We start from the raw sequence: 12,860 nt of genomic DNA, 5'->3' as shown, positions 1-12,860 counted from the left end.
GACTGTCTCTGTACAATACAGCTAAAGCCTGACAGCACTGACTGATATCGCAGGCAGGAAAAGATCTTCTTCAAATTCTGATAATCATTGTTTAGTAAAATTGTTTATAGGAGGAGGAAAAAAATTAACTTAACTTTGAATGAAAGTTACCAGATATCATTTCCCAGTAATTATGTAGCATTTCTATTCATCCATTCTTTTTTCAGATTTTAACACATTCTACTATTCAGCTGGTATTTTCAAATTCTGTACAATGTTTGAAAACAACAAAAACAGAGATACAAGGTTTTGTTCTGAAAGGGATGGTATACAGGGGCAATTTAAAGTATGGGCTGAAGCTCAGGGGCCCAGAGTAATTTAGGGCCTATGATTGGCTGTTTTTTTGTGTGTATGAGTTATTTATTTCCCTTCCACTAGCTGGGCTTGCCCATTTTGAGCACTGGTCTTGGGGAAATTTGATTTGTTTCCTGTGAATACTGTCACTTTATTATGCCCAATCAAATCATTACACTCTCTGCCAAGCTCCGCCTTCTTTTCTAACCCCTTCATTCATTGCACAGCAACCTTTCCTATCTACCCTTTTCCCAAGCCTTCAGTTCATTTAGCACACCAGTGTTTAAATTTAAAGCTCTAGTCAGGTACAAAGATGGAACTGGGTATGTTTAAATGTGAGATTTCGTTCTGAAATATATCACAATTTCTACTTGTCTAAAGCTGGGATAAAAAACATTATCATCACCAGTTTTATGTGAATTTGGTACTTAATACTCTATTACTACAAAGGCTAACATGAGCTTTGTGAAAATGTCAAAGCAAACATCTAATGTTCCTTCAGTGCATTAAGGTAAGACATGAATGGATTTTAAATATTTTTCCATTCCTGCTGTGACAGTACGCTTTAGCCTACAGTGATTAAGTTTAGGGTTTAAAGTTTACTGTTATTTGTTTTTTCATCTTTGCACATCTCAACTGTCTGATTTTATCTCTGTAATGTCGTTTTCAGTGGGCAAACATGGCTGTGATGAGTGGACACATGCTGTATAGTGAAGGGTGCTGCAGTGTTGGTTGTGTTTATATCAATCCAGTAATCTGGTTGATTGCTATTGTTTTGTATTACCATAGAGCAGAAGTGTTGGATTAGGTAGGTTGATGTTGTGACATTGCAGGACATTAGCGCATTTGGAAATTGTATGCACCGAATTTGGCCCACCCACTTATTCACTGGCCTACCAAAAAATGTATGTCTGCCACTTGGTCAAACAATAGGTTACAGCTTGTCACAGACTGCAGTTGTTTTGGTGATAATGGTTTTACTGAGTAAACTCACCACCACACAGCGCTGGAGAAGCATCACATGACAGATTGGACACAGCACAGCTATAGCACATACAGCTTCATCTCAAATTCAGGATTTGTTTAGATTTTTATATTCAAACTTACTGGACTTGTATGGTTTTAACAGAATAAAAGTTTTTCAAATATCAATTTTGATAAATTTGGTTTATTACGTTTGGTATCAGCTAACAAACTCTTCTGAAACTCCAGAACTTAGCCAAAAGTTATGAGTGAGGTGGACACTGGCATCCTATTCACCAGCTCCTTATTCAAAGTTTTCATTCCACCTTAAATGGAGCCAAACATAACATTTGAAAAAGAAATGGACAATAAGAAGCTAGCTTCATGTTTTGGATGCTGTGTGCAAATGAACCGATAGGGCCCACAAGCACCTGTAGCCCCAGGGCTCACAAGCAGGTTAAAGCACCTCTCATGATGTGTAAGAGATATTCTGACACAGTGGAAAAGGAGTCTGTGTGTAATTATCTAAATTACCTTTTATATTTTAAATTACACTGTGTAGAATAGCAGTGCTTTGGTATCAGACAACACAAGTGGGTCTGTACAGCCATCACTGTAATCCTGACTGTCTTTTCAAACTACTGACCAGAAAACATCATTGAGCTCATTGAAGCCCCACTCAGAGTTCACTGCAGCTGGTTTTCAGTAGTGCTAAAGCAGATTTGTAGGGCTTGCAGTTAATAACATGATCACTAAAACACACCAAGTGTATCCCTACATGTATCATTTTTGGAATAAGTAATCCCATAATTCTGTTCAGTGGATCATGTACTATTTTATCACTATCTAAACAAAACAAACAATCAAAACAAAATCTCCAAAAAAGTAAAAAAGGTTTCTGTGCAACTAAACTACTGACCACATAGCATCAGTGACCTAGCTAATGACCGCAAAGCAATAAGGATCCAACTACTGATCACACAGGAACACTGACCTTACTAACTCCACAGCACCACTGATCCAACTACTGACTACACAATAACATTGATCTAACTACTGACCACACAGTAACACTGATCTAACTACTGACCACACAGTAACACTGACCTTACTGACTCCACAGCACTACTGATCCAACTACTGACCACACAGCACCACTGATTGAACTACTGACCACACAACATCATTAATTGAGCTAGTGACCACACAGCACCTCTGATCTAACTACTGTTCACAGAGTACTATAAATCAAACTGCTGACCATGCAGCACTACAGAACAAACTACTGACCACACAGCATCATTGATTCTACTGCTGACCACACAGTATCACTGACCAAACTACTGACCAAACAGCACTGCATATCAAAGTACTGACCACACAGCACTGCAGATCAAAGTAGTGACCACACAGCACTGCAGATCAAACTACTGACCACACTGCACTGCAGATCAAACTACTGACCACACTGCACTGCAGATCACACTACTGACCACACAGCACTGCAGGTCACACTACTGACTACACTGCCCTGCAGATCAAACTACTGACCACACGGCACTGCTGATCAAACTACTGACCACACAGCACTGCTAATCAAACTACTGACACAATTCTCTATTCTTAATACTATCAATGTAGTCATGCAGTATTTCTCTTCATGTATGAACAAAACATTAGAAACTACACAGGAAAAACAATACATCCTCTACAACTCGTACAGAGTGCAGCAGGGCAGATCTTTACAAAACAAAAGGAGAGCTTATGTGAACCAAGTTTTGGAAGTCCCCCGCTTTCTAAAGTTCTTTTGAGGCTATATTACAAGTTCTTAAAGCTCTAAATGGCCTTAATACCTGTGTATTGTCTGACTACATTCCAACATGTGATCATAGATTTGCGTTCTGCACATACCTTGTGTAAAATACAGAAAATGTGGAGAGATTCTTTCTGTTATTCTGCTCCTAAACTTTAGACCTCAGTTCCACCTTTTATTAGACAGTCAAGCTCAGCACACTCTTTTAAAGGGAACCTGATTTGCTTTTCTGGTTTTTGTCTTTTCTTTAGAGGCCTTGTTGGAATTCCAGCCCTTTTCTCTGTTATAAGGTGGCATCATCTCTTAACACAATCATAATGGCAAGCTTGGCACGCCCTCACACTACTTACAGAAAGCTAAAAAAGTAAAATCTTCCCACTCTGAAACGTCCTGCTCCAGTTTGTCTTGAGAAGGTAGATTGGTTCCAGTTCCAGTGCACTGTAGAAAGGCCGATGGTGAGAGTTCTGGGTAAATTCTACAGGTTTTTTGTGTTTTGTTGTCCTATTTCTTAGTGTTTTTGCACACACCACATCTGATCACACCTCCATTCTTCTCCTGCCCACATACAAAGACTTAAGCAGGTGAAACCAGTTCTCAGATCAGTCTAATCAATGGAGTGAGGAGGCCATCTTCACACTTCAGGACTGCTTTGAATTCACAGACTAAAAGATGTTTCATGAAGCAGCTGGCACAGACATCAATTAATACACTCCATTACAATCTACATCAAAAAATGCACTGATGACATTGTTTCAGAGCTCGAGCCACTGCCTACAACTCTGGTGAATTGGCTAGCTACAAGAAGGCCAGATATGACCTTCAGGCTGGCCAAAAGAACTACAGGGACAATCTAACTACTTCAGCTCTGATGTCAGACAAATGTGGAGTGGACTGCGCACTATCACTGACTACAAAGGAAGTATGATCTGTGACAGGGGGTCGTCCTCCTCACTTGCAGATTAGCTAAATGCACATTATGCTCGTTTTAAAAAACTCCCAATAGATCAGAAACCTTTCTATAACCTCTCCGTAACACTGTCAGTTAATCCCTCATGCTTTAAGGAAAACATAATTGTTCCAGTCCCCAAGAAACCGGCTATCACCTGCCTGAATGAATCAACAGTCATGAAGTGCTTCGAGCGGCTGGTCAAAGCTACATCTGCTCAACACTTCGAGCCACCATGGACCCTCACCAATTTGCATACCGCTCCAACAGATCCACAGACGACACCACTGCATTAACAATACACACTGCTCTCACACACCTGGACAGAAAGAACGCATATATAAGAATGCTGTTGATAGATTACAGCTCAGCATTCAACACAGTCATCCCTGACAAACTCATCCCTAAGCTCATAGATTTGCGTCTAAACTCTCATCTCTGCAACTGGATACTGGACTTCCTGACGAGCAGACCCAGGTGGTGAAAGTAGAAAACAGCTTTTCTTCCACACTGACTCTGAGCACAGGAGCACAGGGATGTGTGCTCAGCCCCCTCCCGTACTCCCTGTATACACATGACTTGTGTAGCCAAACACACGTCTAACATCATCTTCAGGTTTGCTGATGACACCTTCATCCTAGGCCTCATCACCGTTGGAGATGAAACAGCCTACAGAGACGAGGTCAGCGCTCTGTCAGAGTGGAGCCATGACAGCAATCTCTGTCTCAACATAAGAAAACAAAGGAGATGATCGTGGACTACAGGAAGCGGCAGAGGGGTGGTCACTCTCCCCTATTCATCAGTGGAGCTGAAGTGGAGAGAGTCAGCAGTGTGAAGTTTCTCGGTGTACACCTCACTGATGACCTCAGCTGGTCCCTCCACACCAACGCTATTGTGAGATCTGCCCGTCAGCATTTCTTCTTCATGCGTAGGCTCAGGAAGTTTGGTCTGCTTCCTCAGATCCTCACCAGCTTCTACAGATGCACCATAGAGAGCACCCTCACGGGCTGCATCACTGTCTGGTACAGCAGCTGCACCGCCTGCGACCGTAAGGCCCTTAAGGGAGTGGTGAGGACGGCAGAATCCATCATAGGCAACAAATTACCAGCCTTACAGGACATCTGTCAGTCCCGCTGACTCAGGTAAATCAAAAAGATCCAGTCAGACAGCATCACACAGCCCACAGCCTGTTCGCCATCCTGCCATCCGGCAGGAGATCCCGCAGCATCCAGGCTAGAACAACTCAGTTAATGAACAGTTTCTATCCGCAGGCTGTCAGGCTTCTGAACAAGCTGTGAAGCTCTGGGTCCTCCACCAACACTGCTTCAGACAATAACACTACGCTACTTTAAAATGTATATAAATTGTTCTCGGATTATCCCTTGTTTTATATTTGTGTATAGCAGAGAGTTTTTCTTACATAGGTCCCTCCTGTCTCTGTATATTTTGTGTATATTTATTATATTTCATTTTTAGTAATTTCTTTTTGTATTTTTACTTTGTTCTGTCTGCACTGTTTTTAGTATGTATATAATGCTGCCTTGCTGTAGAGTGATTAGCTGAGCCTCAACACAAGCATTTCAATGCATTAATGTCCTGACATGCTGTGCAAATGACGAATGTGAAACTTGAACTTGAACTCTACCAACTTTTTCTACCTGACTTTGAGGATCAGCTTAAACTGATACAGCAAAACCGACACCATTGTAAGAACAGCCACAGTGGTGTGAGTGTGGAACTTGTCACAGGATGCTGCTCTGGCAGTTGACCAGTCAGAACTGAGTGGGCAAGCTGACCAATCAGAGCACAGTAGGCTCATAGGGAGGCAGACTTAAACACACAGGAGCTTAAGCAGAGCATAAAATTGCTTGCCCTTTCACAAAACACAAAACAACACTCTGTGGTTGGTTTTGCTGCATGTCAATGAAATGACCCTTTCCTATCAAAGAACATGTTCAGATATAAAATGTACCAGACTCTCCAAAGACGGCTAAAAGTCTAGCTTTTGAGATAAGGACTTTATTACCCCTTAAACCTCAGTGATGCAGCAATACTGTCCATTCCTTCAGATCATTCCTTCGGAGCTCTTCCAGATATATGTAGAAAGTTTAAAAGAGTTTCTGAGTTTAAAAGCTTGAACTGGATTGCTGTTGATGACTTGCCTGTAATGAAGACACATACTGTGTGTGTGTGTGTGTGTGTGTGTGTATGAGTGAGTGATGGTAGGAATGCATGTTTTATGTTATTTTATGTTATTTTATTTCATTTTATTTTATTTTATTCACTACATGTAAATGTTTGTCTGATGGTGTGCACTGTGAGCTCCTGTAACCAAAACCAAATTCCTTGTATGTGTAAGCAAACCTGGCCAATAAAGCTTGATTCTGATTCTGATTCTGATGAACCTCTCTGAGAGAATGTTGAGAGTGTGTGTCAAGGCAGAGTATCTACACACTCCCTAAGATGTGTTCGGCTTATCAGATAATTGTGTAAACAGGTGGTTTTTGAGAGTTTGAGGAACATAAGTGAGTATCTACATGTACAGTTTGCCTTTTAAAACAACTGTGAAGGTCCACTTTATAAAAGTGAAAGTATGAAAAACGTGCTAAAGTCTGTGTAACCATGTCTTCCAGGAATGAAGTTTCTCTGTGTGGCAATACTGATTTTCTCTGGCTTTATGAAGACCACATCAGGTAAGTGTGTGTGTGTGTGAGAGAGAGAGAGTGAGTGAGAGACCCGGAGGAGACAGACAAAGAGAATCAGACTAAGAGAAGTGATAAAGTTATCTTTATGTACAATACTCATAAAAATATTACTGACATGCTGGGTTCACTGTGCAAACTCTTCTCCATATGCATTGTAAGGAGGGGCTGGTTGATGGAGACGCAATCACTGTATGACTTCTAATAAACACAATATAATTACAAAACTGTATGATAATGAAAAAAATATTAATTATTTATAATTTATCATTTTTAATTATTATTTATTACATATTCATCCATGATTCCTGCCTTTTATGCATATCTAAGTACATAAGAGAAAATATGAGGAATCAAAACAATAAAAGCTCATGTATAATTGAAAACATTTTTGTTACTTTAATAAAGGTGTAAAGTATAATATAGAATTGATATCTTTTGTATGGTTAAAGCCCACCCCCTACAGCGTATATTATTTGAGAAAAATCTTGAAAGTGATCTATAATGCAATTTGGAGCACAACTCTTTATATTTTTACCTAAGCTGTATTTCAGTAATCCATCTGTAACAGTGAATACATCACAAGTAGTTACACGGTTGTTGTGTTAATGTTTATCTACACAGAGACACATATAAAGTAGGACTAAAACTTCATCCTTTGTTATTAAAAAGTAATCATGTTGATTTTGATGTATGAAGTAGCAACTTTGTTTTTTATATAGTGATTGGACATTGCACAGGTAGTTACTAAAAAAGTAATCCATTACAAATTGCTAAGTATTTCTGTCAAACTGTAATGCTATTACTTTACTGATTACTTCCTGGAAAAAGTAACCCCACTAATACCGGGGCCTAACTGAGCTTGTCTTTTTTGTGTCTTGTCTTTATGTCTCGTTTCAAGTCAGGTCCATTAGTATTTGGACAGTGACGCATGTTTTATAATTTTACCACAGTGGATTTGAAATTAAGCAGTCAACGTGTGATTGAAGTGTAGACTTTCAGCTTTGATGTGAGAGGTTTAACAAATATACTGCATTAACTGTTTAGGAATTACAGACATTGTTTACATAGTCCCTCCATTTTCACAGGCTCAAAGTAATTGGACAGTTGACTGATAAGCAGTTTCATGGAAAGGCGGGGCCTCTTTCCTCATTATTTCATGATAAATGAAGGAGATAAAAGTTGGAGTTGCTTCAGACTTGATAGCTGTTCATGAGAGCTCTCAATATGCAGTCCAAAGAGATGTTGATGCAAGTGAAGGGGGCCATCATTAGGCTGAAAAAATAAAACAAGCCTATCAGAGAGATAGCAGAATCTTTAAGAGTGGCCAAATTAACAATTTGGTACATTCTCATAAAGAAGGAATGCACTGGCAAGCTCAGCAACACCAAAAGGCCTGGAAGACCATGGAAGACAACTTCACAACATCTAGTCAAGTCAGGGACATTCTAGAGGATGTTGGCGTATCATTGTGAAAGTCTACAATTAAGAGACACCTTCATGTATGTAAAGACAGGGTTTACCTCAAGATGCAACCCACTGGTAACACTCTGAAAGGCTAGAAACAATCTAAAAAGCCTGCTCAGTTCTGGAGCAAGATTCTTTGGACAGATGAAACCAAGATGAACTTGTTCCAGAATGATGATAAAGAAAGAGTATGATCTGAAGCATACCACATCATCTGTGAAACATGGTGGAGGTAGTGTTACGGCAGGGGCATGTATGGCTGCCAATTGAACTGGTCACTGGTGTTTACTGATGATCAGACTGCTGATAGAAGTAGGGGTATGAATTATGAAGTGTACAGATACCTTCTGCTCAGATTCAGTCAAATCTTGCAAAACTGAGAGGATGGTGCTTCACAGTACAGATGGGTAAGGACCCAAAACTCACTGTGAAAGAAATCCAAGCGTTTCAGAAGGCAAAGAAATGGAATGTTTTAAAATGTTGTCAGTCACCTGACCTCAACCCAACTGAGCATGATTTTCACTTACTGAAGAAAAAAATGAAGGCAAAAGACCCACAAGCAAGAAGCAACTGAAGGTGACTGCAAAGCTGGCAAAGCATCTCAAGGGAGGAAACTCAGCATTTGGTGACATCCGTGGATTCCAGACTTCAGGCAGTCGCTGACTGCAAAGATTGTAAAAATAATCCTTGTATTTATAATTATATTAGCTTGTCCAATTACTTTTGAGCCTTTGAAAATGGAGGGACTGTGCAAAAAATGGTTGTAATACCTAAAGAGTTAATGCAATATTTTTGCTAAACCCCTAAAAGCTGACAGTCTACACTTCAATAATATTTTGACTGCTGATGTCCATTCTGGTGGTGTACAGAGGCATAATCGCAAAAATTGTGTCACTGTCCAAATACTTATGGACCTGGCTGTATGTCTTGTTTTATCTTTGTCTGGTGACATTCTGAACAAATAACTCATGAGAGTCATTGCGTTTCACCACAACATGAAGCAGAGTAAAATAGCATTATATGACCTTGAACGAATTGCTGTCCTTAAAGCGGCGAAAACTTCACATTATTGCAAAATATAATTGATGTGTTCGGTCAGATTTGTGCCGAACATGCCTCAGCCACACTTTAAAATTGATTTCCATTCTATAATTGCTAATTTAAACATCAGATGGTAAAAAAAATAATGGCTAATAGGGTATTCTAATGGCAGAGATAAAGGATTAACAAAGTAAAACCATAACCAAAATCATATAAATGTTTTATTTTAAATAATTGTTTTATTTACTTACAAGTACACTTGGTTGTCCAAATACAGCAGCAGAGACACTTTCTCCCTCTCTCCTCCAGTCCTAAAGTTTAATGTCCAGTCATCTCTTTTCCTCTCCCCTGCCATCCAGTCATCTCTTCTTTCCTTTCTGTTCCTCTTGTTCATGGTAACTCACTTTGAATGAAAGCTGAATGTAACGAAAAAAAAAAAAATAAAACTGCCCTTTAATCAAACACTAATGCTATTTATCATAAGCAAGTACAGCTACGCAGAGTATCATACAAACATTTAAAAAATAAACACTACTACCGTCTATGTTACACATGCACTGCTACAATGATTACCACTTTTTCAGAAACTTCACTTGGGATTTCTAACACGTATAACATAAAGACATTGATGTTAGTTGAATACAAACATGACCATTGTTGGTTGCTGCGTGAATGTGTGGCTAATTAGCTTTCTAGCTAATGTATTAACGTCAACATTACCTTTTCATGAAAGTCATAGATGTTATAAAGACTTTGCTGAAGTACAGTGCTGGTATGGTGGTACAGTGTAACAATAATAAGTGTCCCATCAACAACTGATGGTTACGCTGACAGATTCTAACATTATGCCAAGCTAGTGAGTGGAATATTTTTATTTATATTTGTAACCCTCTACTCCTGATCTCTTCACTGGAGTTAAGGTGAGTTCTTTCATTTCTTAACAATATTCAACTAAAAAAGCTTTGTAGGTCACCTTGGGTTTTACTCACTCTGCTCTGCTTATATTAAAACTCTTCTTGCCACAGTACTTTTTTTTTAAAAACATTGAGTCACTACAGCAGAAAATATGAACATACATCATCTAGAAGATGAACATTTGAATCCTTAATTTCTTCAAGCATGTAGTTGGTTTCAGCATCGCTCCAAAAGTGTTTTGTTTGTGCTGTGGATGCTGTGTTTTGACGCATGCACAGAATGAGGAATCTGAATGAAATCCAAGAATAACACATGCGCTGTGAAATCCAATCACTGTGTCAAAATCCAGCTCTTTATCAGATTTCTTAATCAGATTTCTAGACCTTACTCCAGTCTAAGAAATCATAGTGTGCTGTTTGCATGACCACTTACTTAATCAGATAGTTGCAGAAATCTGATTATGACTGGATTGCTAAGTGCCTGTGTATGCACTCAGTGACTATAGTCAATGTGAATATAGTGTCTAGTGAATATAGTTGTAAAACTCCAACTGCTGTCTTGTGAAACCTGGGTATGAAAATAATAAGTACCCACTCTGAACCTTGCAGCACTTTAAAATTTGAAGAAAAAAAAACCCACAAAAAAAACAAAACAGGTTTTATTGCTTTAAATGAAAATTATTTACCTATTCAAAGTTCAATATAATGTACAGATGATTATAACCTACACCCAAGTCACCGAATTTAGTTAAACTAGGCTTCCTCTACATCACCCTGTTCCCTTATACAAAAAAGAAAAGACAGAGCAAAAGAAAACTTTTATAAATCTAAAACAAACTACATTTAAAGAGTACAGGAATATATATTCCAGTCTGAGAAGCTGTGGATCCACACACTTATACTGTCAAATATTTAGCCAGAAAATCAGAGAATGAAAGAAGGGGGAAAATAAAATTGGGTACCCTTTGTTTTGTTATCTCTTTTTTTCCTTGTGGCCCTTACATCGCACTGGTAATCAGATTGGCCTTAAACTAATCTGAGATCTGAGCGTTCCTGTTAGCTCAGACAACTATCTGGGTGATGGTCTAGGTGAATGTCAGCTTTCAGAACAGTCCTGAGTCCGCTGTGTAAACTCCATCTGAACTCTGTGGGTGGACTGGCTTTGTCTGAATTGACTGGCCCACACGGCTAACTAACAGTTCTCGGAACGAGACAAATTAATTTCTTTGAGTTGAAGTTTTCTTGTTTCTGCCTTCTGCCTCTTCTGCCTTGTTGCTAGCTTGTAAAGATTCTCAGTTTGACAACCTAAAACCACAGAAAAGACAGTAATAAAACTACAATGTGTTTCATGTTATTAAATTACATACAAAGCTTATTAATCATCTCTCACCACCATCTTACTCACAGCTATTCCCCCTTGATGTCATTCCCTCTCCTCTGCTGATTGGAAGTTAAGGAACAGATGAGTGAAAAACTAAATAAAAAAAACATGTTTGTTTTTTTTTAATAGAAAAGCAGCATTGAAACACTAAACATCAACAAATTTCTTGGAGAATAACACACAGTTTTATGGCATTAGAAAAGTTGTGGGGAGCATATAAAAAAAATTTTAATACAAATTTCCCAAGGGGGTACATATAGTTTATATCAGTATACTGGGGAGGGACATTTTGAGCATATATTGTGATTATGGCCATCAAATGCTAATTGCGACTTACATCAGAACTACAAGCACATTTCTATATACTGTAAGGCTGAACAGTGTCACTGACTTTTTCTATATGTGTTTGCAGCTATGTTTTAAAATATTTTTTCTAAATAGGCCTACAAAATGCTAAAATATATATTTAATTCCTGAAAAGGCTCCTTATGATGATGACAGTAGTCATTACTGCTTCAGACATTTTACCATACAGTCTAAGCATTTCATACACTGAAAGTGAGAATAGTCATCATTTGTCTGCAGTCTCAGGGTTATTATCCATCTTGAGTTAATTAAACTGACCAACCTTTTACCGCAGACGTGATCACGCGATCAGGATTGAACCAAAATATTCATGTGACATGCAGTTGGAAGATGATAAAAATTATTCACCCTGGAAGTCAGTGATGCCCTCAACACTGTGAATACTATTGAAAATGTAATTTTCAGGAAAATTAGCAAGCAAATGCAAGTGTGACAGGACCTAATCTGAAGTCCTGTGTTAGTGATATAAACATGTAAGTGCATAATTATTTTATTATATGTCATGTTTGCTCTTCATTACAGAGAACTTTAAGGTAGTTGGTCCAGCTGCTCCTCTTGTTGCTGAAGCTGGTGAAGACCTGGTTCTGCCCTGTTCTCTCCAACCCAACATCAGTGCTGAGGATATGATGGTGGAGTGGTTCAGAGCAGATCTGACTGATACTGACAATCTAGTGCATCTCTATGAAGATCATGCAGACAGATATTATGACCAGATTAAGTCTTATAGAGGAAGAACAGTTCTATTTAAAGAAGAACTGCAGAAAGGAAACACCTCACTGAAACTCTCAGCAGTCCAGATTTCTGATGAGGGAGCTTATAAGTGTTTGGTAAAATCAGCATCCTGGTATGATGACATCACTGTTCAGGTTAAAGGTAAGAGCAATGGCATTTTTAATACTTCAATAAACAAAAAGAGTTATCTAGTATCACTAAT

General features: G+C 38.7%; 1 pseudogene; it reads left to right on the top strand.

Moving 5' to 3' along the window:
* Window positions 1–12,860, top strand: part of LOC118803516 — a 65,076-nt pseudogene that overhangs the window by 7,690 nt on the left and 44,526 nt on the right.

The sequence above is a fragment of the Colossoma macropomum genome, unplaced genomic scaffold, assembly GCF_904425465.1.
Source record: "Colossoma macropomum unplaced genomic scaffold, Colossoma_macropomum, whole genome shotgun sequence".
In the NCBI taxonomy this organism is placed as follows: Eukaryota; Metazoa; Chordata; class Actinopteri; order Characiformes; family Serrasalmidae; genus Colossoma; species Colossoma macropomum.
The sequence above is the reverse complement of the archived record's forward strand: the minus strand, read 5'-3'. Positions and strand labels throughout refer to the sequence as shown.